Source organism: Neomonachus schauinslandi, chromosome 16 (assembly GCF_002201575.2).
Source record: "Neomonachus schauinslandi chromosome 16, ASM220157v2, whole genome shotgun sequence".
In the NCBI taxonomy this organism is placed as follows: Eukaryota; Metazoa; Chordata; class Mammalia; order Carnivora; family Phocidae; genus Neomonachus; species Neomonachus schauinslandi.
In genome coordinates, this window is record NC_058418.1 from 5,096,380 (window position 1) to 5,122,595 (window position 26,216).

A 26,216-nucleotide genomic window follows, 5' to 3' on the forward strand; every position below is an offset into this window, starting at 1 on the left:
AGAGTGGTAACTGACCCAGATTAAAGTAAATAAGGAAAGAAGACAATAAAATAAATCCCTGACATGACTCGATCCATGATTTCTGAAAATGAACAAAAATGACATCATTGTAGCACTGCAGAAAATCTGTATATGGACAGTCAGCGAAAGGAAGGCATAACACTCGTGTTGCTTACTTATCTGTGACAGTTTTATTGTGCTACAATGACCTTGACATAAGAAGACAAATATTCAGATATTCAGGGCAAAGTGCCAAGATGGTGACAAATTATTCTCACATGGAACAGCAAAAACATATCAACAGGTGAAAAAAAACTTGTGACAAATCCGTAATGCTTGGTGAATCTAGGCAAAGAGGATGCTGCAGGCTTACCTTTCCTGTAGGTTTACATTTTCTGCTTTACATTTTCCATTAGATTGTTCATCATGCAAAGTGAGCATTGAATGACAGGTGAAGGTATGTGGCATGCCGATGCTGGGATATTACATGGTACAGCCATTTGCAAGGATGATTTAGCAAGTGTGCAGCCATGGTGAGAATGAACAGTCATGGTGGTGAAGTGATCCCATATTCAGAACCACCGAGAAAATCCACATGGAAGCAACTGACCAAGTCTCCACATCCCCTGATGTGTGGGATAGCCAACATCCAACTCTTCTTTTTTTAATTTGGAAATATTTTTATTTTTTTCCTACTACTACTGGAATGTTCTAAATTATTCCAAAAAAATTACAGAGGAAATTACAGCTCTTACAACCCTACCCAGAAAACTAACATCAATAATTTTTTTCATTCAACTCTTTTTTTATTTAAATTCAATTAGCCAAGGTATAGTACATCATTAGCTTTTGATATAATGTCCAATAATTCAAATGTATAATGGATTCCCAGGGGAATTCTACCAAGCATTTAAAGAAGAAATAATACCTATTGTACTGAAGCTGTTTCAAAAAATAGAAATAGAAGGAAAACTTCCAAACTCATTCTATGAGGCCAGCATTACCATGATCCCAAAACCAGGCAAAGACCCCATCAAAAAGGAGAATTACAGATCAATATCCCTGATGAACATGGATGCCAAAATACTCAACAAGATCTTAGCCAATAGGATCCAACAGTACATTAAAAGGATTATCCATCACTACCAGATAGGATTTCTTCCTGGGATGCAAGGGTGGTTCAACATTCACAAGTCAATCAGTGTGATAGACCACATTAATAAAAGAAAAGACAAGAACCATATGATCCTCTCAATTGATGCAGAAAAAGCATTTGACAAAATACAGCATCCTTTCCTGTTTAAAACTCTCCAGAGTGTAGGGATTGAGGGAACATTCCTCAATTTCATAAAAATCATCTATGAAAAGCCCACAGCGAATATCATTCTCAATGGGGCTTTTCCACTAAGATCAGGAACATGACAGGGATGCCCACTCTTGCCACTATTGTTCAACATAGTACTAGAAATTCTAGCAACAGCAATCAGACAACAAAAAGAAATAAAAGGCATTCAAACTGGCAAAGAAGTCAATCTCTCTCTTCGTAGATGACATGATACTTTATCTGGAAAACCCAAAAGACTCCACCCCAAAATTAGTAGAACTCATACAGCAATTCAGTAATGTGGCAGGATACAAAATCAATGCACAGAAATCTGTTGCTTTCTTATACACTAACAATGCAACTGTAGAAAGAGAAATTAGAGAAACGATTCCATTTACAATAGCACCAAAACCATAAGATACCTCAGAATAAACCTAACCAAAGAGGTAAAGGATCTGTACTCTAGAAACTACAGAACACTTATGAAAGAAATTGAGGAAGACACAAAAAGATGGAAAAACAGTCCATGCTCATGGATTGGAAGAATAAACATTGTTAAAATGTCTATGCTGCCCAGAGCAATCTATACCTTCAATGCCATCCCGATCAAAATTCCAATGACATTTTTCAAAGTGCTGGAACAAACAATCCCAAAATTTGTATGGAATCAGAAAAGACCCCGAATCACCAAGGAAATGTTGAAAAACAAAAACAAAGCTGGGGGCATCACCTTGCCCAATTTCAGGTTATATTACAAAGCAGTGATCACCAAGACAGCATGGTGCTGACACAGAAGCAGACACATGGATCAATGGAACTGAATAGAGAGCCCAGATATGGACCCTCAACTCTACGGTCAAATAATCTTCAACAAAGCAGGAAAAAATATGCAATGGAAAAAAGACAGTCTCTTCAATAAATGGTGCTGGGAAAACTGGACAGCCACATGCAGAAGAATGAAACTCGACCATTCTCTAACACCCTACACAAAGATAAACTCAAAATGGATGAAAGATCTCAATGTGAGACAGGAATCCATCAAAATCCTAGAGGAGAACATAGGCAGTAACCTCTTCGACATCGGCCACAGCAACTTCTTTCAAGATATATCTCCAAAGGCAAGTGAAACAAAAGCAAAAATGAACTTTTGGGACTTCATCAAGATAAAAAGCTTCTGCACAGCAAAGGAAACAGTCAACAAAACAAAGAGGCAACCCACAGAATGGGAGAAGATATTTGCACATAACACTACAAAGGGCTGATATCCAAGATATCAGCTTCTCAAACTCAACACCCAAAAAATAATCAAGTCAAAAAATGGGCAGAAGACATGAACAGACACTTCACCAAAGAAGACATACAAATGGCTAACAGACACATGAAAACAATGTTCAACATCATTAGCCATCAGGGAAATTCAAATCAAAACCACATTGAGATACCACCTTACACCAGTTAGAATGGCAAAAATTATCAAGGCAGGAAACAGCAAATGTTGGCAAGGATGTGAGGAAAGGGGAACTCTCCTACACTGTTGGTGGGAATGCAAGTTGGTACAGCCACTCTGGAAAACAGTATGGAGGTTCCTCAAAAAGTTAAAAATAGAGCTACCCTATTACCCAGCAATTGCACTACTAGGTATTTACCCCAAAGACACAGATGTAGTGAAAAGAAGGGGCACGTGCACCCCAATGTTCATAGCAGCAATGTCCACAATAGCCAAACTGTGGAAAGAGCCGAGATGCCCTTCCAACAGATGAATGGATAAAGATGTGGTTCACATATACAACGTAATATTACTCAGCCATCAGAAAGGATGAATACCTATCATTTGCATCAACATGGAAGGAACTGGAGGAGATTATGCTAGGTGAAATAAGTCAAGCAGAGAAAGACAATCATCATATGGTTTCACTTATATGTGGAACATAAGGAATAGTGCGGAGGACCACAGGGGAAGGGAGGGAAAACTGAATGGGAAGAAATCAGAGAGGGAAACAAACCATGAAAGACTCTGGACTCTGAGAAACAAACTGAGGGTTACAGAAGAGGGGGGGTTGGGGGATGGGGTGACAGGGTGATGGGCATTAAGGAGGGCCCGTGTGGTGACGAGCACTGGGTGTTATACGCAACTAATGAATCGAACGCTACATCAAAAACTAATGATGTATTATATGTTGACTAATTGAACATAATTTAAAAAAAAAGAAATTATGATCCCCAATTCCTCTTAACTGATCATGTTTCCCCAGGGTGTCCAAGTGAAGTCAGGTGTGTGCCAGGCTGGACTTTGCTCTTGCAGCAAGCTCTGAGATCTGAAAACCAGCCTTGGCGCACAGTGGTCAGAGAAGGATTGACTTGGTATGTGTGGGTGGCCCCGGCAGGGACTCTGAGGGCTCAGATCTGTTCAGCTAGCCTGTCAGAACATCCTTGGCTGAATCAGGGCATGTAGATCTCACTGCCTGACCAGGTGGGAAGAAGGATTTGAGACTCAGACCAATTCTACCAAACTCTTACCAAATCTAAAGAGGAAGGTACATTTCCTGACTTACTCTATGAATCTAGCATTAACTGACACCAAAGCCATTTCAAGAAATCTATAGCTTAGATCTTTCATTAACCAAATGTTAGTGAAAAATATGCCACAATGTATTTTAAAAGATAAGACATCTTTGATGAAAACCACTTTATCCTAGGAATGCAGGATCAGAATATTGAAAACTCAATCCACGCAACTGATCATATTAAAAAAGAAAAATGGAAAGTCTCATGATCATCTCAATAGATACACAAAAAGCTTTTGACAAACTCCAACATCCATTTCTGAAAAAAACTCTCAGCCAACCAAGAATAGAAGGGAACTTCCTCAACCTCATAAAGAAGACTGATGAAAACCTACACCTAACATATTTAATGATGAAATACTGAATGCTCTGCCCTAATATTAGGATCAAAATAACAATTTCATGACACCAAGAAAAATGCATAATCTTTTAAACAATTCAAAAAAAGAAAATAAATAAATAACTATAATAAAAAGTTAAAAAAAAAAAAAGGATTCCTCTCCATTTCTTTTCAACATTGTTCTGGTTGTGCTAGTCAGTGCAATCACGGAAGAAAAAAAATAAAAGGCCTCTAGTTGGAAAAGAAGTAACACTCACTTCACTCACAAATGACAAAGTCATCTACATAGAAAACTTGATGGAATTTAAAAGTAAAGCTACTAACCAAAGAAGAATTTCAGGGTGAATGGACTGCTCCGTCTCCCGAGTTCACTGCTGCTCAACCTGTGGTCCCAGACTTGCTCTGTAGGTGGGCAGGTGCCTCTGTGCCTTTTCAGCAGCCCTACTGAAGACTGGAGTGCTCAGCCCAATGCTGAAGACTGGAGTGCAGCTCCCACTGCTCAGGCCACTGAATGGATAGGGACAACCACTGAGTGGCCTGAGGCTGTTCCTGCACAATCTGTTAAACAAAACTGAAATAAGATTGACGAGAAACAAACTGAGGGTTTTAGGGAGGGGATGGGGGATGGGCTAGCCCAGTGATGGGTATTAAGGAGGGCACGTATTGCATGGAGCACTGGGTGTTATACGCAAACAATGAATCATGGAACACTACATCAAAAAGTAATCATGTACTGTATGGGGACTAACAAAACATAAAAAAAAGGAAATAAGATTGATGATATATAATATATAATATAAAATATAATTCTGAATTCAGTTAACCACACACTTTTTTGGAGATCTGCACGCTTCTCAGCTCTATAGGAAATAAAATTACCAAAAAAAATCAGGAAAAAAAAGATTGACAGAAAATAGATTGTTTCTTTGAAAATAATAAAAACTCTTAAAATTAATAAGGGAGTTTAACAAAGGTATAGAAAACAAAATCCATAGAAGAATGCTTTGTTTCCCTGTAAGCACTGCTTTAGCTGCATCCCACAAATTTGGACATACACCATATTTATTAAAGCAGTTCAAGGCAGCATCTGATTTGAGACTTCCACTTGGGCTGTTTATTAAGAAGTGTGTTTTCTGAGTTTAGATTATTTAGGAGAATTTCCTAATACCTTTTTGCTACTGATGTCTAGCTTCATTCCATTATGGTCAGAGATTGTGTAATTTCTTTCCTTGGTTTAGATTTGCTTTATGTCTCAGAATTTGGTCTATCTTGTTGAATATTTCATGTGTGCTTGAAAAGAATGTGTATCTGGTATTGTGGAGTAGTGTTCCATTTAGGTCACGGTGACTGATAGCATTTCTCAAGTTTTCCATATCCCTGGGGCACCTGGGTGGCTCAGTCAGTTAAGTGTCTGCCTCCACCTTGGCTCACGATCCTGAGGTCCTGGGATTGAGCTCCACACCCGGCTCCCTGCTCAGCCAGGAGCCTGCTTCTCCCTCTCTCTCTGCCCCTCCCCCACACTTGTGCATGCACTCTCTCACTCTCTCTCAAATAAATAAAATCTTAAAAAAAAATTTAAGTTTCCCATATCCTTGCTGATCTTCTGTGCACTTGCCCCATAAAGGACTGATGAACGAGTGTTGATATCTCCAAACATAATTGTGGGTTTCCGTATTTCTCTTTTCACTGCCCTCACAAATTTTAAAGCTCTGATGGTAGATGCATTCAGGATTGTTATGACTTCCTGGTAAGTTGATCCTTTAATCAAAGTGTAAACTCCCTCCTCCTATTTACTACTTTTCCTGAAGTTTACTTTGTAAGATTTTAAACTAGGCACTCTAGCTTTCTTATCTTTTTGTAACAGCTCTGCAACAGCATTGTGGTACAATTCACGTACAATTTACCTACCGACAGTGCCCAGTGGTTTCAATCATTTTATCACAGAGCTGTACAAATATTAATACACAACCAATTTTTAAATATTTTTATCACCACATAAAATAAACCTTATAAAAAATAAAGTAAAAAACAAACAAAATAAAACGTTATAGCCTTCAGCCATCACCCAAAGTAGCCTCATTCCTCCCAACTCTGGGCAACATAAACCTACTTTCTGTTTCTACACATTTGCCCACTTGGGACATTTCCTATAAATCATACAAACAGAATATATCATCTTTTGTGACTAACTTCGCACAATGTTTTCAAGGTGCTTCCACACTATAGCATGGATTAGTACTGTATGCCTTTGTAAAAACTTTGTTAAATTTACATTTAATGTACATACAGTACATGTCACTTTTTAATGTACAGGCCTAGCATTTGTCAAACAGTCCTCCTGTTCTCACACCAGAAATTCTCCCTTTATCGTCACACTCCCTGTCCCCCAGACTCATTGAGACTCCCTCATAAACTTCCAAGAACCCATGCTCTAATCCGGGGACATTGTTTATCTCTGTTCCACCTCTAACTCTGAATCAGAGACCACCCAGGGCCCTCAGAGCTGAATCCCCTGGGCCCATAGTCACTGTGCCTGCCCAGGCCTCCTCCTCAAGACCCAATTCCCAGTTCAAGACATGGGCCTCACCACAGGGCTTCCCCAGGTTCTGCTGGGACCTGAGGACAAGCGCAGCATCTCCCAGCCCGTCAGGTACCTTTGGCTGCCTGCCCTGCTACAGCTCGTCTACCATCTCCCCTGATGCGCAGGCGCAGCAGTGGTACGGAGAGCCCATGGGGACCTCCGGGACCCAGACTTCTCACCTACGCCTGTGAGACAACGTGGCTGGGCCCTGTCTGCGACTTGCCCTTGGAGGGGCTCTTTTAAGAAATGTGCCAGCTTGGGGCCCCTCGGTTGCACAGTGGGTTAAGTGTGGGACTCTTGGTTTCGCTCAGGTCATGATCTCAGGTCTCAGGGTTGTGAGATCAAGCCCTGTGTCCAGCTCCGCGCTCAGTGCACAGTCTGCGTAAGACTCTCTCTCCCTCTCCGTCTGCCCTTCCCCCGTGCTCGCTCTCTCGCTCTAAAATAAATAATCTTAAAAAAAAAAAATAATGTGTCAGCTTTGGTAAAACCATCCTTCTTCCTGGACCAGAGTCCAAAGTTGTCTCACTTGGGCAAAGGCGATTGTAACTAACCACCTGCAGCTGGCTCTTGGTTCTATCAGCAGAGCATCACCACTTCTCCAGTTGAGCAACATGCTCTGCCTGGCGCATGGAGGTGATTTATATTTTTTGAATGTGTAAGGAAAACACCAACCCATCCTTTCACAGACCTTCCCACTAATGCCCTCTCACAGAAACCCCCATCATCAGTGAACTCCCCCCAAAGAATCCCCAAGCACTGATTCCCCAGATCTCCAGTTGTAACTGAACTAGTGCATCACCTCCTTGGTGAGTTACAGATAGAAACTATACCAGGTGGAATTGTCACAAAGGAAGCTTTATTTACAGCAAGTAAGGAGATCACAAGGAATAACTCCCAAAGATGTGACCCCACAAGCATAGAGGAATGGATTTCTTTCATTTAGGGTTAGGATGAATATTCAGAAAGGGGAGTTTTGTCATCCTACATAGAGATGGGCATAAGGTCATGCGTGCATCCTAAGGAAACCAGCTTATACATACATTGTATGTTACGTTAATGAGGTTTGTGCTCCTCCTCGGGCAGAGATTTTAACATTATAATGAAGCAGAGCTAAATGTCAGACAAGGGGAAGGGGCTATGTGCATGCTCCAAAAGCTAGTATAAACTGGCTGGAGTCTTGGACTCAACATCTCAGATAAAGAGTGCAGGGCCTAGCTTACTTGTGAAACAACACTGGGAGGTTTGTTTTTTTTTAAAGATTTTATTTATTTTAAATTTTATTTATTTATTTGAGAGAGACAGAGAGTGAGAGCATGCATGAGAGGGGGAGGAGCAGGGCAGGGGGAGAGGGAGAAGCAGAATCCCCACTGAGCAGGGAGACAGACTCGGGGCTTGATCCCAGAATCCTGAGATTGAGCCACCCAGGCATCCCAGCACTGGGAGTTTTTTTACCACTGATTTTCTCTTATATGGTTAGACAAAAGACTTAGTTTATGCACTACCTTTGTTTTCCCTTAAAATCATAAACTACTGAATTTTTTGCATTCCTTTGTAATCCAGACAACTCCTAGGAAGTTCTGCAACAAGTGTGCTAAAGCAAGTATGGCAAAGATTACAGAAAATAGCTGGGAGCCTAAAACAACTTCTCTAAGTGTCAAAACAAACAAACTAACTAACAAACAAACCAAAACTGTATCTGGTCTTTTTCTGGGGACCCCTAACTCTTTCTGCTTACAAAATGGATGCATTTGGGGGCGTGTGATAATATTTTACCATTAAATATTGAGATGGTATTCAGTCTACCCATACTCTTTTAAATATGTTAAAAAATTCTGGAGAGGAAGTGGACACTCTGCTAAGCCAACAAATTGATTTTGCTAACCGTCATGAACTACCCCTGGTTTCAGAAGAATGGATTCCAAAACAGTTGCTTTGGACCACCATAAGCCACCTTAGGACAAAAGATGATAATGATAATTCAATCTACCACTTACACAATGCTCCAGGCACAGTTCTAAACGCTTTGCAAACATCAAGTTATTTAAACCTCACAAGAGCCCGTGAGATAAGGGAATTTATCTCATTACACAGATGAGAAAACTGAGGCACAGAGAAGACATGTAACTTGCCCAGGGCCACAGTTACTAAGTGGTAAAACTAGGATTGAATCCAAGCGGCATGTTACCTGAGTCTTTTATGGTGGTAGTGTTTTTATCCACCATTCTGTATGCCACTCCCAGTCTTATCTTCCAGTGGGTGCTGCATAAAATATTTAAGACAACAGGCAGGTCCCAGAAGCAGCTTTAGACTAATCCAGGCCTCAGCTCTTTCAGTATGACCCCTCCATCCAGCTACATGTAACTTTTTTTTTTTATTTTTAAAAAAGATTTTATTTACTGTGCACACGCATGTGCGTGCACGCACGCACACACATGCATGAACAGAGGGCTAGAGGGAGGGCAGAGGGAGAGGGAGAGAGAGAATCCCAAGACAACTCCATGCTGAACACGGATCCCAGTGCACGACTAGATCTCACCACCCTGAGACCATGACCCGAGCCAAAATCAAGAGTCGGGTGTTTAACCAGCTGAACCACCCAGGCGCCCCAAGCTACACAGACTGCACTGTCCAAATGAAAATTCATAGGAAATAAGAGAGCCATATCTGAATCCAACTTAAATAAACCAGCAAACACCAGGAAATAAAACGTATCTTTTGACTTACGGTTATGTAATGTCACGTTATCTTTTGAATGTTGTTTGTATTTTGGTGTATTGTGAAAAATTATTGGGGTCTCATGTACATATTACATACTCTGTTATTTTCCCAGATATATTTTCCAAATACATAAAACTCAAGTTATATAATATAGCCAGGAAAGCAAACCACACACATCTGAGGGACTACTCACACATTTATAACATTTTAAAAGCATTGTGATCTTCTATGAACATGTCTACCCATTGTAGTGGAATATTTTATATAATCTTTTCAAAAGCAATGTGCCATATCTGTAACAGGATTTTCCTTCTAAGCTTTTGATGAAAATACATTTTTCAAGATGAATTAAATTTATGAGATTATAAAAGCACTTCATAAGGTTTCTCCTCAGTTTGAGGCCTCTGAAATTCAGTGAAGTTAAATTCATTAAATTTACACATTTTCATTCCAAAATGCATTCCTTAGTAATCATTTGCTGGAAAAGACATTTCCAGAGTCACTGAATTCAGAGGCTTGTCCCCAAAGTGAATTTTCTGATCAGTAATGATGTTCACCTGTAGACCAAATACTTTCCCACATTTCTGGCACTCAAAGGGTTTCTCTCCTGTGTGAAATCTCTGATGTATACAGAAATGAGCCTTCTGGGAAAATGCTTTTTCACATTCATTGCATTTGTGTTGCATTGTATCACATCCCCCCAAGATGAATTTTCTGATGTGTAATGAGGCTAAATTTATGGCAGAAGCCTTTTCCACGTTCATTGCATCCGTAGGGTTTCTCCTGTATGACTTCTCTGATATATAATGAGCTGTGACTTTCTGATAAAGGCTTTCCCACATTCACTGCATCCAAGGGACTTCTCTCCTGCATGAGTTCTCTGATGGTCAAGGATTGATTTCTTACTGAAGGCTTCTCCACATTCACTACAGTCATAGGGTTTTTTCTCCTGAATTTTCTGATGGAAAATGAGGTGTTATGTATTCTTGAAGGCTTTTCCACATTCACAGCAACCATAAGTTTTTTCTCCTGTGTGAATTCTCTGATGTTTAATGACTTCTCATGAACAAGAGAAGGCTTTTCTACATTCACTGCATCTGTAGGTTTTTCTCCAGTATGCATTCTCTGATGTTTAATGAGGTGTGATTTCTCACTGAAGGTTTGCCACATTTGCTGCATTCATAGTGTTTGAAAGGAATCTATTCAAAGCCCCCCACCCCAGCCATGTTTACAGACAAAACTCACAGGTGTCTGCATTTGGCCCTAACTCTGTTTTTCTAGGTCATGGTGCCCTACATTCTCGGAAAGTAGACCTCAACTACAAAACATATTCTTCTCTAGACTAACCCCAACCTACATCCTAGGTGAGCCCTGGACAGAGCCCTGTGAAAAACCTGCCACCTCCTGCTGTACCTGGCCAAGAGTCGACTTCCCCCCAAACCCCCCGTGGGTGCAGCTGCAACCATCTCACAACCTTAAAAACCCCAGCCTGACAGAAACTCAGGGCCAGCATTTTTCTAGATGTCTGGCCCCTCTCCTCCCTTGGAGAGTGAATAAATGCTGTCTTCCTTATTGCTCCACTTGTGCAATTCTTTGCCACCAGTGTTACTGGCCATCCTAACAGTATTTCTTACCTGGGTGAATTCTGTGATGTCTGATGAGATATGACTTCTGGGCAAAGGTTTTCCTACATTTGTCCCATTCATGGTGTTTCTCCCCCAAGGTGAGTTCTCTGATAGGTAATTAGGTACGATTTCTGAGCAAAGGATTTTCCACAGTCTCTGCATTCATAGGGTTTCTCACCCGATGTGAGCATGTGAGATTCACACACAACCTCTATGTGTGGAATGTCTGTTTAGTGAGGTACCTTGCTAGGAGAAAGTTTTCCCACACTTGCTGCACTTGAAGACTTTTACCACAAAGTGACTTCCCTGATATACAATGAGATAACGACTTCTGAGAGACTTTCCCTCACTGATTGAATGTAATGTGGCATCCCAGATGGAATCCTAGAAAAGGGACATGAGGTAAAAACAATAGTACAGACTTTAGTTAATGATAATGTAACAATATTAGTGTGTTCATTGTAACAAATGTACCACATTAATGTTAGATGTTAACTGGATGTAATAAATGAACCACATTAAAGTTAGATGTTAACTGGAAACTGGATGTGGGATATATGGGAACTCTTTGTATCATCTACGCAATTCTTTTTCTGTAAATCTAAAACTAGTCTAAAAAATAGAGTTTAGGGGCGCCTGGGTGGCTCAGTCATTGGGCGTCTGCCTTCAGAGTCCTGGGATTGAGCCCCGCGTCGGGCTCCCTGCTCCACGGGAGGCCTGCTTCTCCCTCTCCCACTCCCCTTGCTTGTGTTCCCTCTCTCCCTGTGTCTCTCTCTGTCAAATAAATAAATAAAATCTTTAAAAAAAAATTAAAAAATATAGTTTAGAGGGAGAAAAATTAACCATAGCCAGGGCTACAGGATAAATGGTATAAGAACAGCTAGTATAAAAAAGGAAGGAATGGGGCCTGGGTGACTCAGTCGTTCATGTTCAACTCTTGATTTCGGCACAGGTCATGATCTCAGGGTCATGGGATCAACCCCCCACATTAGGCTCCACATGCAGCAAGCAGTGTCTGCTTGAGATTCTCTTTCCCTCTCCCTCTGCCCCTCCCCAGGCTTGTGCATTCTTTCTCTCTGAATAAATAAATAAAATATTTTTTAAATATTTAAATTTTAAAAAAAAATAAAGAGGAAGGAAATAGGAATTATTTGAGGATGAAGATAGTTTCCATTTCTGATCTTTGTAATGAAAGAACAACAACACAGGGGAGGTATTTGGAGGCAAGCAAATATGGGGCTACAGGCCAAATGTGACAATACTTGTCAGTTTGGGAAACACCAGCATAGAACCAGTACCATCAGCTTTCAGAGGGATGAAATTATTGAGGGGGTTACAATAAAAGTCAAGAACAGAAAGTGGAGAACAGAAAAGCCAAGAACAGAAAGTGGGAGATAGTCGGAACATGAAGACCTAGGACTAGTTCATTTTTTGCTGTTCTTCTGATATGGGCAAGCAACTTCTGCAGCTGTTCTGTCCAGCGACAATTCTTGCTGTGTCCAAATCTGTGGTAAGTGGTCTCTAGTCAAGTGTATCTTAGGAAAAGATGAATTCCTAGTCCTATGACACCTCTCCTCCTCACTTCATTTATCATTCATGGGAAGCTGGGAACTATGGATTCAGGAGCAAATTCACTTTAGGTGGAACACTAATGATAGTCACTTCTGAGTACTCAACCAAAATGGCACGTCTGTAGACTCTAACCAGTGCTGCTAGGACAAGAGCTAAATGGAGCAGGCAGGAGGATCCTGGTGGCCTCTGAGCACTGTATATACCAAGAGCTCCACCAAGATGCTGAGAAAACCCAAAAACACAATGACCACTTCTGAGATACTCTCAATATTTCCTCTACAAGCATGTTCTGGGGCTACATGAGGGTAGATCAACTTGCTAGTCAGTATGAGTTTTCCCAAGGAGTACACTGGAAAGCACATAAGATTTGGGGGAAAATATGCCTGGTTTTAATCCCAGTTAGTCTATATACTTGCTAAGGGACCTCTTAGCAATAATTAAGTGACTCACAAAAACCACTACTTCTCTGAGACTCAGCCTTTGTAATAGTTAAAACATGGACAGAGATATGGAACTCACAGGTGTCAAATATGTCACAGTGCCTTTTAGTAATAACAATTTCTAGTAATTTTGGAGGGAAATAATGTATAAATTAATAAACAAACACTATACAGTATTTTATTTCATCCTCCTTAATTATTCCTGTTTTACTTTTTTTTTTTTTTTAAGATTTTGTTTATTTATTTGACAGAGAGATAGAGAGCACAAGTAGGCAGAGGGAGAGGGAGAAGCAGACTCCCCGTCGAGCAGGGAGCCCAATGCAGGGCTTGATCCCAGGACCCTGGGATCATGACCTGAGCCGAAGGCAGATGCTCAACCAACTGAGCCAGCCTGAAAAAGTCTGGAACCTGCACCCGACCAGGCAAAAACTCGCAGGGCAGCAGCGGCCCAGAAAGGACATTAGAGTGGCACCTAGACATGACCCAGGACCTTCAGATGCACACGAGCCCATGGCCGAATGTGGTTTTAGAATCATAAGGGACAGTGGCACTCCCAGGCCCCTGGGACTACCTCTGGGAGAGTTGCGATGGGTGCACACCGTGGGAGGCCATGGTTTTCGGTGACATATACAAAAGTGGAGACTGTCCTGGAGGGTTTATTAAAGAGGGCAGACTGCGAGTTTTCTGCTCTGGGCCAGAGGTTTGGGTGCAGCCATTTTTGCTCTGATCCTCTGAAGAGGTGCAGAAAGCCTCCAGGGAACAAAAGCCACAGAAAAGACCAGTTTCCACTGAGGCCATCCCCCTGACAGAGTGGGGAAACTCCACACAGGCAGGGTTACCTGAGAAACAGCATGGCAGGCCCGTCCCCCAGAAGACAGTCTGGAAGAAAAGGTCGATGACAGCCCTATGGATTCTATAAGACTGTAAAATCCCAATGTCAGGGGAAAATAGTATATTGAGCTCCAGGTGTTGCCTCACAACTTGTTTTCAGATAAAATTCTCTTTTTTTCTTTTTCTTATGCTTTTTCTGTTTTTTTCTTTTTAACTTTTTCTCATTTCAACTAGATGTTTATTATATCAACTTATATTTCATAGTTGTTTTTTTTTTTTAAAGATTTTTATTTATTTTTTAGAGAGCGAGCGAGAGAGAAACAGCATGAGAGGGGAGAGGGTCAGAGGGAGAAGCAGGCTCCCCACTGAGCCGGGAGCCCAATGTGGGACTCAATCCCAGGACCCTGGGATCATGACCTGAGCCGAAGGCAGACACTTAACCATCTGAGCCACCCAGGCGCCCTCATAGTTGTTTTTTAACTTGTATTTTTTCAAAGCTGTATCATAGATAATATGCTTCATTTTAGTCGTTTTCTCACCCTATTCAATTTTATCTTTATATATATATACAATTTACTTTCCTTGTAATTTTGGGATGTAGCGTCCTCTAACACACAGACCAAAATTCAACCAGGAACAACTGGAACACCCTGCTTTGCCCACACTGAGAGTTAGTCTCCCCCTTTTTTCTTGTTTTTTTTTAAATTTTTAAATTTTATTCTTGTGTTTCGTTTTGGCTGTTTTTCGGCAGTGGCTTCCAACCACTCTGGATTTGGCTAGGGTGCATCTTGATTGGGTCATGGTTGATATTTTGGACTCTGTTCATTCACTCAACCATCCCTCAACAGAATGACTAGAAGGAGGAACTTCCAACAAAGAAAAGAACCAGAGACAATGTCTTCTGCCACAGAATTAATGGATATGGATATAAGCAAGATCTCAGAGATAGAACCTAGGATAGCAATCATGAAGTCAATAGTTAGGCTTGAAAAAAGCATTAGTGACAATATAGAATCTCTACGGGCAGAAATGAAATCTAATAAGGCCAAATTTAAAAATGCTATGAATGAGATGCAGTCCAAACTGGATACTTTAACAGGCAGGGTAAATGAGGCAGAAGAGAGAATAAGTGATCTAGAAGATAAGCTGATGGAAAAGAAGGAAGTGAGGAAAACAGAGATAGGCAGCTAGTAGCACATGAAAAAAGGATTGGAGAGATTAATAATGAAATGAAATGTCCCAATATCAGAATTATTGGGATCCCTGAGGGGATGGAGAGAGAGGGATAGAAGGTATATTTCAGCAAATCATAGCTGAGAACTTCCATAGTCTGGGGAAGGAAACAAGCATTTGAGTCCAAGAGGCAGAGAGGACCCCTCCCAAAATCAATAAAAATAGATCAACACCCCAACATATAATAGTGAAGCTTGCAAATCTTAGAGCCAAGGAAACAATCCTGAGACTAATCAGGGAGAGGAGGCTCCTTACATATGGAGGAACATCAGACCTGTCCATAGAAACCTGGCAAGCCAGAATGGGCTGGCAAGACATATTCAGGGTACCAAGTGAAAATAACATGCAGCCAAGAATACTTTATCCAGCAAGGCTGTCATAGAATGGATGGAAAGATAAAGAGCTTTCAGGACAGGCAGAAACTGAAAGAATACATGATCACCAAGCCAACCCTACAAGAAATATTAAGGGGGATTCTGTAGCAAAGAGAAACCCCAAGAGTCACATAGACCAGAAAGAAACAGAAAATCTATAGAAACAGGGACTTTACAGGCAATACAATGGCACTAACTTCATATCTTTCAATAGTTACTCTCAACATGAATGGGTTGAATGCTCCCATCAAGAGACACAGGGTTTTAGATTGGATAAAAAAGCAGGACCCAGGGGCGCCTGGGTGGCTCAGTCGTTAAGCGTCTGCCTTCGGCTCAGGTCATGATCCCAGGGTCCTGGGATCAAGCCCCACATCGGGCTCCCTGCTTAGTGGGGAGCCTGCTTCTCCCTCTCCCACTCCCCCTGCTTGTGTTCCCTGTCTCACTGTGTCTCTCTCTGTCAAATAAATAAATAAAATCTTTAAAAAAAAAAAAAAAAGCAGGACCCACCCAAATGCTGTCTACAAGAGACTCATCTTGAACCTAAAGACACCTCCAGATTGAAAGTGAGGGGATGGACCTCAAAAGAAAGCTGGGGTAGCAATCCTCATACCAGACAGATTAGATTTTAAACCAAAGACCATAGTAAGAGATGTAGAGGGACACTATATCATACTTAAAGGGTCTATCCAACAAAAAGATCTAACAATTTTAAATATTTATGCCCCCAACATGGGAGCATCCAATTATATAAACCAATTAATAACCAAAATAAAGAAACATATGGATAATAATACATTAATAGTAGGAGACCCCAACGCTCCACTCACAGCAATGGACAGATCATCTGAGCAGAATATCAACAAAGAAACAAGAGCTTTGAATGACACATTGGACCAGATGGATTTCGTAGATAGATACAGAACATTCCACCCTAAAACAACAGAATACTCATTCTTCTCGAGTGCACACAGAACTTTCTCCAGAATAGACCATATACTGGGTCACAAATCAGGTCTCAACCAATACCAAAAGACTGAGATTATCCCCTGTGTGTTATCAGACCACAATGCTTTGAAATTGGAACTCAATCACAAGAAAAAATTTGGAAGGAACTCAGACACTTGGAAGTTAAAGAGCATCCTGCTAAAGAATGATTGGGTTAACCAGGAAATTAAAGAAGAACTTAAACAATTCATGGGAACTAATGAGAATGAAAACACATCAGTCCAAAACCTATGGTATACTGCAAAGGCGGTCCTAAGGGGGAAATATATCACCATCCAAGCCTCTCTCAAAAAATTAGAAAAATCCCAAATGCACAAGCTAACCTTACACCTAAAGGAGCTGGAGAAAGAATAGCAAATAAGGCCTAAACAAAGCAGGGGAAGAGAAATAATATAGATTAGAGCAGAAATCAATGAAATAGAAACAAGAAGAACACTAGAACAGATCAACGAAACTAGAAATTGGTTCTTTCAAAGAAATAATAAGATTGATAAACCTCTTGCCAGACTTATCCAAAAGAAAAGGGAAAGGACCCAAATTAATAAAATCATGAACGAAAGGGAAGAGATCACGACTAACACCAAGGAAATAGAAACAATTACTAGAAATTATTACCAACAACTGTATGCCAACAAATTAAGCAACCTGGAAGAAATGGATGTGTTCCGGGAAACTTATAAACTACCAAGACTGAAACAGGAAGAAACTGACAAACTGAATAGACTAATAACTAGTAATGAAATTGAAGCAGTGATCAAAAACCTCCCAAAAAACAAGAGTCTAGGGCCAGATGGCTTCCCGGGGGAATTCTACCAAACATTTAAAGAAGAAATCATACCTATTCTACTGAAGCTGTTTCAAAAAATAGAAATGGGAGGAAAACTTCCAAACTCATTCTGTGAGGCCAGCATTACCCTGATCCCACAACCAGACAAAGACCCCATCAAAAAGGAGAATTACAGACCAATATCCCTGAAGAACACGGATGCCAAAATACTCAACAAGATCCTAGCCAATAGGATTCAACAGTACATTAAAAGGACTATTCACCACCACCAGGTGGGGTTTATTACTGGGATGCAAGGGTGGTTCAACATTCCCAAATCAATCATCGTGATAGATAACAAGAGACAAGAACCATATGATCCTCTCAATTGCTGCAAAAAAAGCATTTGATAAAATACAGCATCCTTTCCCGATTAAAACTCTTCAAAGTACAGCCCCGCTGGCTGCTCTGAAAAGCCATCTTTGCATTGTTCCCTGTTGGGCTCCCAGTTCCACGAAGCAACCACCTCTGCCCCACCTCCTCCGCCACCGCGGACTCCGGCAGCTTTCTCGCCAGCGTCCTCGAACTCTTGCTTTTTTTTAATCCGCTGCATCGGGTCACCGGAGTGCCCCATCATGTCAGATACAGCCATGGACACCAGCTCTGAGATCACCACCAAGGACTTAAAGGAGAAGAAGGAAGTTGTGGAGGGGGCAGAGAATGGAAGAGATGCACTTGCTAATGGGAACGCTAATGAGGAAAATGGGGAGCAGGAGGCTGACAATGAGGTAGATGAAGAGGAGGAAGAAGGGGGGTTGGAAGAGGAGGAGGAAGTAACAGTGAGGAAGAAGATGGAGATGAAGATGAGGAGGCCGAGGCAGCTACGGATAAACGGGCAGCTGAAGATGATGAAGATGACGATGTCGACACCAAGAAGCAGAAGACTAATGAGGATGACTAGACAGCAAAAAAAGGAAAAGTTAAACTTAACAAAAAAAGGCCACCGTGACCTCTTCACCCTCCACTTCCCGTCTCAGATCTAAACGTGGTCACCTTCGAGTAGAGAGTCCCGCCCGCCTGCCCAACGCGGGCAGCGCCACCCGCAGATGACACACGCTCTCCACCACCCAACCAAAACACAACGTGAGTTTGCAACAGGGGAGGAAAAAAGAACCAAAACTTCCAAGGCCCTGCTTTTGTTTCTTAAAAGTACTTTAAAGAGGAAAATTTGTTTGTACTTTTATTTACATTTTACATTTTTGTACATATTGTTAGGGGTCAGCCATTTTTTTAAAGATTTTATTTATTTATTTGACAGAGAGAGAGCGAGAGCAGGAACACAAACAGGGGGAGTGGGAGAGGGAGAAGCAGGCTTCCCACGGAGCAGGGAGCCCGATGCGGGGCTCCATCCTAGGACCCTGGGATCATGACCTGAGCCAAGGCAGACGCTTAATGACTGAGCCACCCAAACACCCCATGGGGTCAGCCATTTTTAATGACCTCGGATCACCAAACCAGCCTTGGGAGCGTTCTCTGTCCTACTTCTGACTTTACTTGTGCTGTGACCATGTTATTATAATCTCAAAGGAGAAAAAAACCCTTGTAAAAAAAAGCAAAAACAACAAAAAATCTTATTCTGAGCATTCCAGTAACTATTTTTGTGTATGTACTTGGCTGTACTATAAGTAGTTGGTTTGTATGAGATGGTTAAAAAGGCCAAAGATAAAAGGTTTCTTTTTTTCCTTTTTTGTCTATGAAGTTGTTGTTTATTTTTTTTTGGCCTGTTTGACGTATGTGTGAAACAATGTTGTCCAACAATAAACCGGAATTTTATTTTGCTGAGTTGTTCTAACAAAAACGAAACAAAACAAAACAACTCTTCAAACTACTGGGATAGAGGGAACATACCTCAATATCATAAAAGCCATTTACAAAAAGCCCAAAGAGAATATCATTCTCAATGGGGAAAAACTGAGTGCTTTTCCCCTAAGGTCAGGAACACAACAGGGATGCCCACTCTCACCACTGTTGGTCAACATAGCACTAGAAGTCCTAGCCTCAGCAATCAAACAACAAAAAGAAATAAAAGATACTCAATCGGCAAAAAAGAAGTCAAACTCTCTCTCTTCGAAGATGACATGATACTTTATCTGGAAAACCCAAAAGACTCCACCCCAAAATTGCTAGAACTCATACAGCAATTCAGCAACATGGCAGGATACAAAATCAATGCACAGAAATCAGCTGCATTTCTATACACTAACAATATGACGGAAGAAAGAGAAATAAGGGAATCAATTCCATTTACAATTGCATCAAAAACCGTAAGGTACCTAGGAATAAACCTAACCAAAGAGGTAAAGGATCTATACTCTAGAAAATACAGAACACTTAGGAAAGAAATTGAGGAAGACACAAAGAGATGGAAAAAGATTCCATACTCATGAATTGGAAGAATAAACATTGTGGAAATCTCTACGCCACCCAGAGTAATCTACACATTCAATGCAATGCCTATCTAATTACCATTGACATTTTTCACAGAGCTGGAACAAACAATCCTAAAATTTGTATGGAACCAGAAAAGACCCTGAATCACCAGGGGATTGTTGAAAAAGAAAACCAAAGCTGGGGGCATCACAATGCCTGACTTTAAGCTATATTTCCAAGCTGTGATCATCAAGACAGCATGGTATTGGCACAAAAACAGACACATAGATCAACAGAACAGGATACAGTCTCCAGAAATGGACCCTCAACTCTATGATCAACTAATTTTCGACAAAGCAGGAGAGAATATCCAATGGAAAAAAGACAGTCTCTTCAATAAATGGTGCTGGGAAAATTGGACAGCCACATGCAGAAGAATGAAACTCGACCATTCTCTTACACCTGTACAAAGATAAACTCAAAATGGATGAAAGACCTCAATGTGAGACAGGAATCCATCAAAATCCTAGAGGAGAACACAGGCAGCAACCTCTTCGACCTCGGCCACCGCAACTTCTTTCAAGATATGTCTCCAAAGGCAAGGGAAACAAAAGCACAAATGAACTTCTGGGACCTCATCAAGATAAAAACTTATGCACAGCAAAGGAAACAGTCAACAAAACTAAAAAGCAACCTACAGAATGGGAGAAGGTATCTGCAAATTACATTATGGATAAAGAACTAGTATCTAAGATCTATAAAGAACTTCTCACACTCAACACCCAAAAACCAAGTAATCCAGTCAAGAAATGGGCAGAAGACATGAACAGACACGTCTCCAAAGAAGACATACAAATGGCTAACAGACACATGAAAAAATGTTCAACAACACTAGCCATCAGTGAATACAAATCAAAACCACAATAAGATACTGCCTTACGGGCGCCTGGGTGGCTCAGTCGTTAAGCGTCTGCCTTCGGCTCAGGTCATGATCCCAGGGTCCTGGGATCGAGTCCCACGTCGGGCTCCCTGCTCGGCGGGAGGCCTGCTTCTCCCTCTCCCACTCCCCCTGCTTGTGTTCCTGTTCTCGCTGTCTCTCTCTGTCATATAAATAAATAAAATCTTTAAAAAAAAAAAAAAGATACTGCCTTACACCAGTTAGAATGGCAAAAATTAACAAGGCAGGAAACTACATATGTTGGCAAGGATGTGGAGAAAGGGGAACCATCTTATACTGTTGGTGGGAATACAAGTTGTACAGCCACTTTGGAAAACAGTGTGGGGGTGCCTCAAAAAGTTAAAAATAGAGCTACCCTATGACCCAGCAATTGCACTCCTAGGTATTTACCCCAAAGACACAGATGTAGTGAAAAGAAGGGGCACATGCACCCCAATGTTCATAGCAGCAATGTCCGCAATAGCCAAACTGTGGAAGGAGCCAAGATGCCCTTCAACAGATGAATGGATAAAGAAGATGTGGTCCATATATATACAATGGAATATTACTCAGCCATCAGAAAGGATGAATACCTATCATTTGCGTTGACATGGAGGGAACTGGAGGGGATTATGCTAAGTGAAATAAGTCAAGCAGAGAAAGACAATTATATGGTTTCACGCATATGTGGAACATAAGGAATAGTGCAGAGGACCATAGGGGAAGGGAAGGAAAACTGAATGGGAAGAAATCAGAGAGGGAGACAAACCATGAGAGACTCAGGACTCTGGGAAACAAACTGAGGGTTTCAGAAGGGAAGGAGTGGAAGAAGCCGGGTGATGGGTATTAAGGAGGACACATGTTGTGATGAGCACTGGGTGTTATATGCAACTAATAGATGGTTGAACACTACATCTAAAACTAATGATGTATTATATGTTGGCTAACTGAACATAATAAAAAAGCAATATAAATGAAAGCTCTGACTTATTTAGTATTAAATGGCAATGAAAGCAACAATGTATGTAAACCTAGGAAATACTGAAGTAAAAGAAGGAAATTTAACTTTTAAATATCTATAAGAAATGATACTGAAAATAAATGAACCAAGCCTTCAGCTTTGAGAGAACTGGACTGAGATGTGGGAAAAACTCAAATGCAGAGAAGTAGCTCCTTTACTTGGGGCCACTTTCACCAGAGTCCCTGCTAATAACAAAGAGTTGGTTTTGGGACTGAGCTGTGCTTATGTGCTTATCTTGACCAAGACAGGGTCAAAGGAATGCAAGCCAAGAGTCCTGGATCTACCAAGATCAAAGCCCTGGGAACACCAGCTTTTTGGCTTGAGACCCCAAAGACAGTGTCCTAAAAATAAAGGTGGACTGCAGCCCAACTTCAAATCATTGGGTGAGCCTAAAAATTCTCAATCTCTTAAGGAAATATGAACTTGGATTGCTAGGACTCATAAACACCCGGGAGAAGCCAAAGAAAAAATTCCTATCTTTGAAGAGATAAAAACATCCTTGCCCTCTCAATATTTTTACATCTAATACTGAAGGATACAGAAAGATTAAAAGGACTGTAAAAGATATAATATGAAAACATTAACCAAAAGAAAGAGGACTTCAAGGGAAAAAGTAACAGGATAGAGGAGTATTTCATAATGATAAAAGGTTCTCACCATAGTTATCTAACAATTAACTACATGAATTTAAAATATGTAAGGCAAAAATCAACAACTACAGGGAAAAACTGAAAATTCACATTTGTTGTAAGAAATTTTAATATATCTCGCTTACTCACTGGTAAGATGAGCAAACAAAAAATTAAGAAGAATGAAGAATATGTTAATAATGTGAATAGTAAACATGACTCAAGGGTCATGCTAATACCCCTCAAGAAAACACATGCACACTTTTCAAATACATGTGAAACTTTTACAAACATTCATCATATATTTGGCCAGAAGACAAGTCTCTACTCATTTAAAAGGACTGAAATAATACAGAACATGTTCTCCAACTGTCATGAACTAAGTTAAAAATTAATAATAGAAAACAAACTGCAAAATCCTCACATATTTGAAAATTATTAAATAAATTAAATAACAGGTCAAAAAAGAAAACACAATGAAAATTTGAAAATTCTTTAAACTTAAAGGGGTAGGCCCCATGATCTCTGGTTTCTGGGTGTCATCCCCGCATAATCCACTCCCTTTGAGCATGGGTGGGATCTGTGACTTCATTCCAGCCAAAAGAATACACCAGGGCGCCTGGGTGGCTCAGTTGGTTAAGCGACTGCCTTCGGCTCAGGTCATGATCCCAGGGTCCTGGGATCGAGTCCCACATCGGGCTCCCGGCTCAGCGGGAAGCCTGCTTCTCCCTCTCCCACTCCCCCTGCTTGTGTTCCTGCTCTCGCTGTCTCTGTCTCTGTCAAATAAATAAATAAAATCTTTAAAAAAAAAAAAAAAAGAATACACCAAAGGTGATGTGATATCACTCCCATAATTATGTTACATTATATAAGACTATGTCTTAGCCAACCGGAGCTTGATTCTCTCTTGCTGGCTTTGCAGAAGCAAACAGCCATGGTGTGAACTTCTTATGGAGAGGGCTATGTAACAAGGAACCAAAGAGGGCCTTGAGGACCTGAGGTTGGCCCGCCAGCTTAGAGCCAGCAAAAAGGTTGGGCTCTGCAATCACACAGCAGGAACGAAATGATTTCTGCAACAACCTAAGGGAGTTTGGAAGCAAATTCTTCCCCAGCTGAGCCTCCAAATGACAGCACAGTCTGGGAAACATGATTATGGCCTTGCGAGACTCAGAGCAGAGGACCCAGGTAAACTGTGCCTGGACTTGTGAACTGTAGAAACTGAGACAATAAATGTGTGTTGTTTTAAACCACTAAGTCTGTGGTAATTTGTTACATACCAATAGAATACTAATACACTGAATGACAGAAAATTTTAAACATCAAAACTAGCGAGAAGTAGACTAAAGCAGTGCATGGAGAGAAATTTATATCCTTAAGGTAGCCTGGTGGCTCAGTCAGTTAGGCGTCTGCCTTCAGGTCAAGTCATGATCCCAGAGTCCTGGGATCGAGCCCCGCATCGATCATCCCTGCTAAGCAGAGAGTCGGCTTCTCCCTCTCCCTCTGACCCGCCCCGTTTCTCATGTGCTCGCTCCTTCTCTCTGTCTCTCTCAAATGAATAAATTTAAAATCTTTTAAAGTTAAATTTAAAGAGAGCGAGCACACAAGCAGGGGGGAGGGGCGGAGGGAGAGGAAGAAGTGGACTACCCGCTGAGCAGGGTGACCGACGCCGGCCTCATCCCAGGATCCTGAGACCACGATCTGAGAGCCAAGGCAGACTCTTAACCGACTGAGCCACCCAGGCGCCCCTTAAGTCTGAAATCGTAACCAGAAACGCCCATTTGCTAACACCCTTCACCCGAGGTCTCCCCGTGTCTGAGCCCCACAGTGAAGTGTGAACCTGGACAAGACAGCGCGTTCACTGACACACACCTATACCACTCCAGTTCTTCGTCACAAGGCCCCACAAATAGAATTACTCACACCGACAACCAACGCTGACAGTCGGGCCCTCGGCCATTAATTTCTTCATACGCTTAATAACACAGACCGCGGAAGGGCCGATACCGAACCAAAACAAATCCGCAAAAAGGCAGTTTACTGGCCTCACAGGCGCCTCATTCCGGAGACACCCACCTGACGCTGAGCTTCACCAGACTCCACCAGCAGCTACCAAAGACCGAACTCACTTCCCAAATTACCCAATCCCCGCGCTCCCTAGCGGTCGCTAGGGGCGCTTCAGGTTTGTCTTCGACCTCGCAGCGTTTCAGGAAGTTCTGGACACGGATGCGGCTCTATGACGCACGTGACCACGCCCACCTCGGCGATCTGGGCCCGAGGCTGAAGCGGCGGCTGCGGCCGAGCGCCGAAAGAAGAAATTGGAATCGATTTGGGGTATCTCCTTGCTTTTTCCGCCTTCTTGTTGGCTACAGCGCTGCAATGAATAAGTTTTCAGAGGCGGACCCTATCCAAGGCCCGCGTCGCCGGGTGGTTTTCTTGTTAGCCTTTGGGGAAGATGGCGGCGCCCGTGAGCCATTACAGAGGAGCACCGTGGGGGCGGCCATCTTTGCAGGAAGTGCAGTTCCCCTTGGTGGGGAAGACCTTGGGAGCTAAGGACAAGAGGACCCTTCAACAGCCTACGAGGTTTGTAGGAGCCAAGGCGTTAGAGGGGTGGCGGTCAGACCATGGACGAAATAAGGGAGACTTCGAGTTCTGGTGAGATTTGAGAGTGGGGCGGAGTGGAGGTAAGAACGAGTAGCGCAGTTCTGGATTAGGTAGGTCGGAGACCTGTCGAAAGGGCCGACTGATGGTGGAGGGCGGGGCTGCGAAAATAGATCTCCTCAGGGACCTGGTAGGGGGCTATCTCTAGTAGGGAAGGGAGGGGGTGAGGCTTCAAATATACTCAAGTGTTTCCCCAAAATACCTGGGCGCTTGAGAGTGATCAAATGATCTTTTATGCTACTATCTTTTTTTTTTTTTTAACATTTTATTTATTTGACAGAGACACAGCGAGAGAGGGAACACAAGCAGGGGGAGTGCGAGAGGGAGAAGCAGGGAGCCTGATGGGGCGCTCGATCCCAGAATCCTGGGATCATGAACAAGCCGAAGCCTGATGCTTGACGACTGAGCCACCTAGGCACCGCTATGCTACTATCTTGTTTGGCATCATTTCCAAGTAAAATAAAGACCACACTTAAGAAATATTAGCCATTATTGGGCGCCTGGGTGGCTCAGTTGGCTAAGCGACTGCCTTCGGCTCAGGTCATGATCCCGGAGTCCTGGGATCGAGTCCCACATCGGGCTCCCGGCTCAGCGGGGAGCCTGCTTCTCCCTCTGACCCTATCCCCTCTCATGCTGTTTCTCTCTCTCTCTCTCTCTCTCAAATAAATAAATAAATAATTAAAAAGAAATATTAGCCATTATTTTCTGCAGGCAAAAGAGGTGGGGGTAGTGAAGGATATAATCTATACATCTCCCCCCCCCCGTAATTTAGAATTATCTATACAGTTTAAATTTTTCATTCTCGTTGACCTAGAAATTCTAATGGTAAGAATCTTTGTTAAAAACTCTCTTTAGAACAAAGAATCCAATCAAGAAATGGGCAGAAGACATGAACAGACATTTTTCCAAAGAAGACATCCAAATGGCCAACAGACACATGAAAAAGTGCTCAATATCGCTCGGCATCAGGGAAATCCAAATCAAAATCTCAATGAGATACCACCTCACACCAGTCAGAATGGCTAAAATTAACAAGTCAGGAAAGGACAGATGTTGGCGGGGATGCTGGCGGGGATGCGGAGAAAGGGGAGCCCTCCTACACTGTTGGTGGGAATGCAAGCTGGTGCAGCCACTCTGGAAAACAGTATGGAGGTTCCTCTAAAAGTTG

The 26,216-nt window shown here is 41.9% G+C and overlaps 1 pseudogene; it reads left to right on the forward strand.

Moving 5' to 3' along the window:
* The first annotated feature begins 18,008 nt into the window (after nt 1–18,008).
* On the forward strand, nt 18,009–18,362 carry LOC110573004 (annotated as a pseudogene).
* Nucleotides 18,363–26,216: the final 7,854 nt, after the last annotated feature.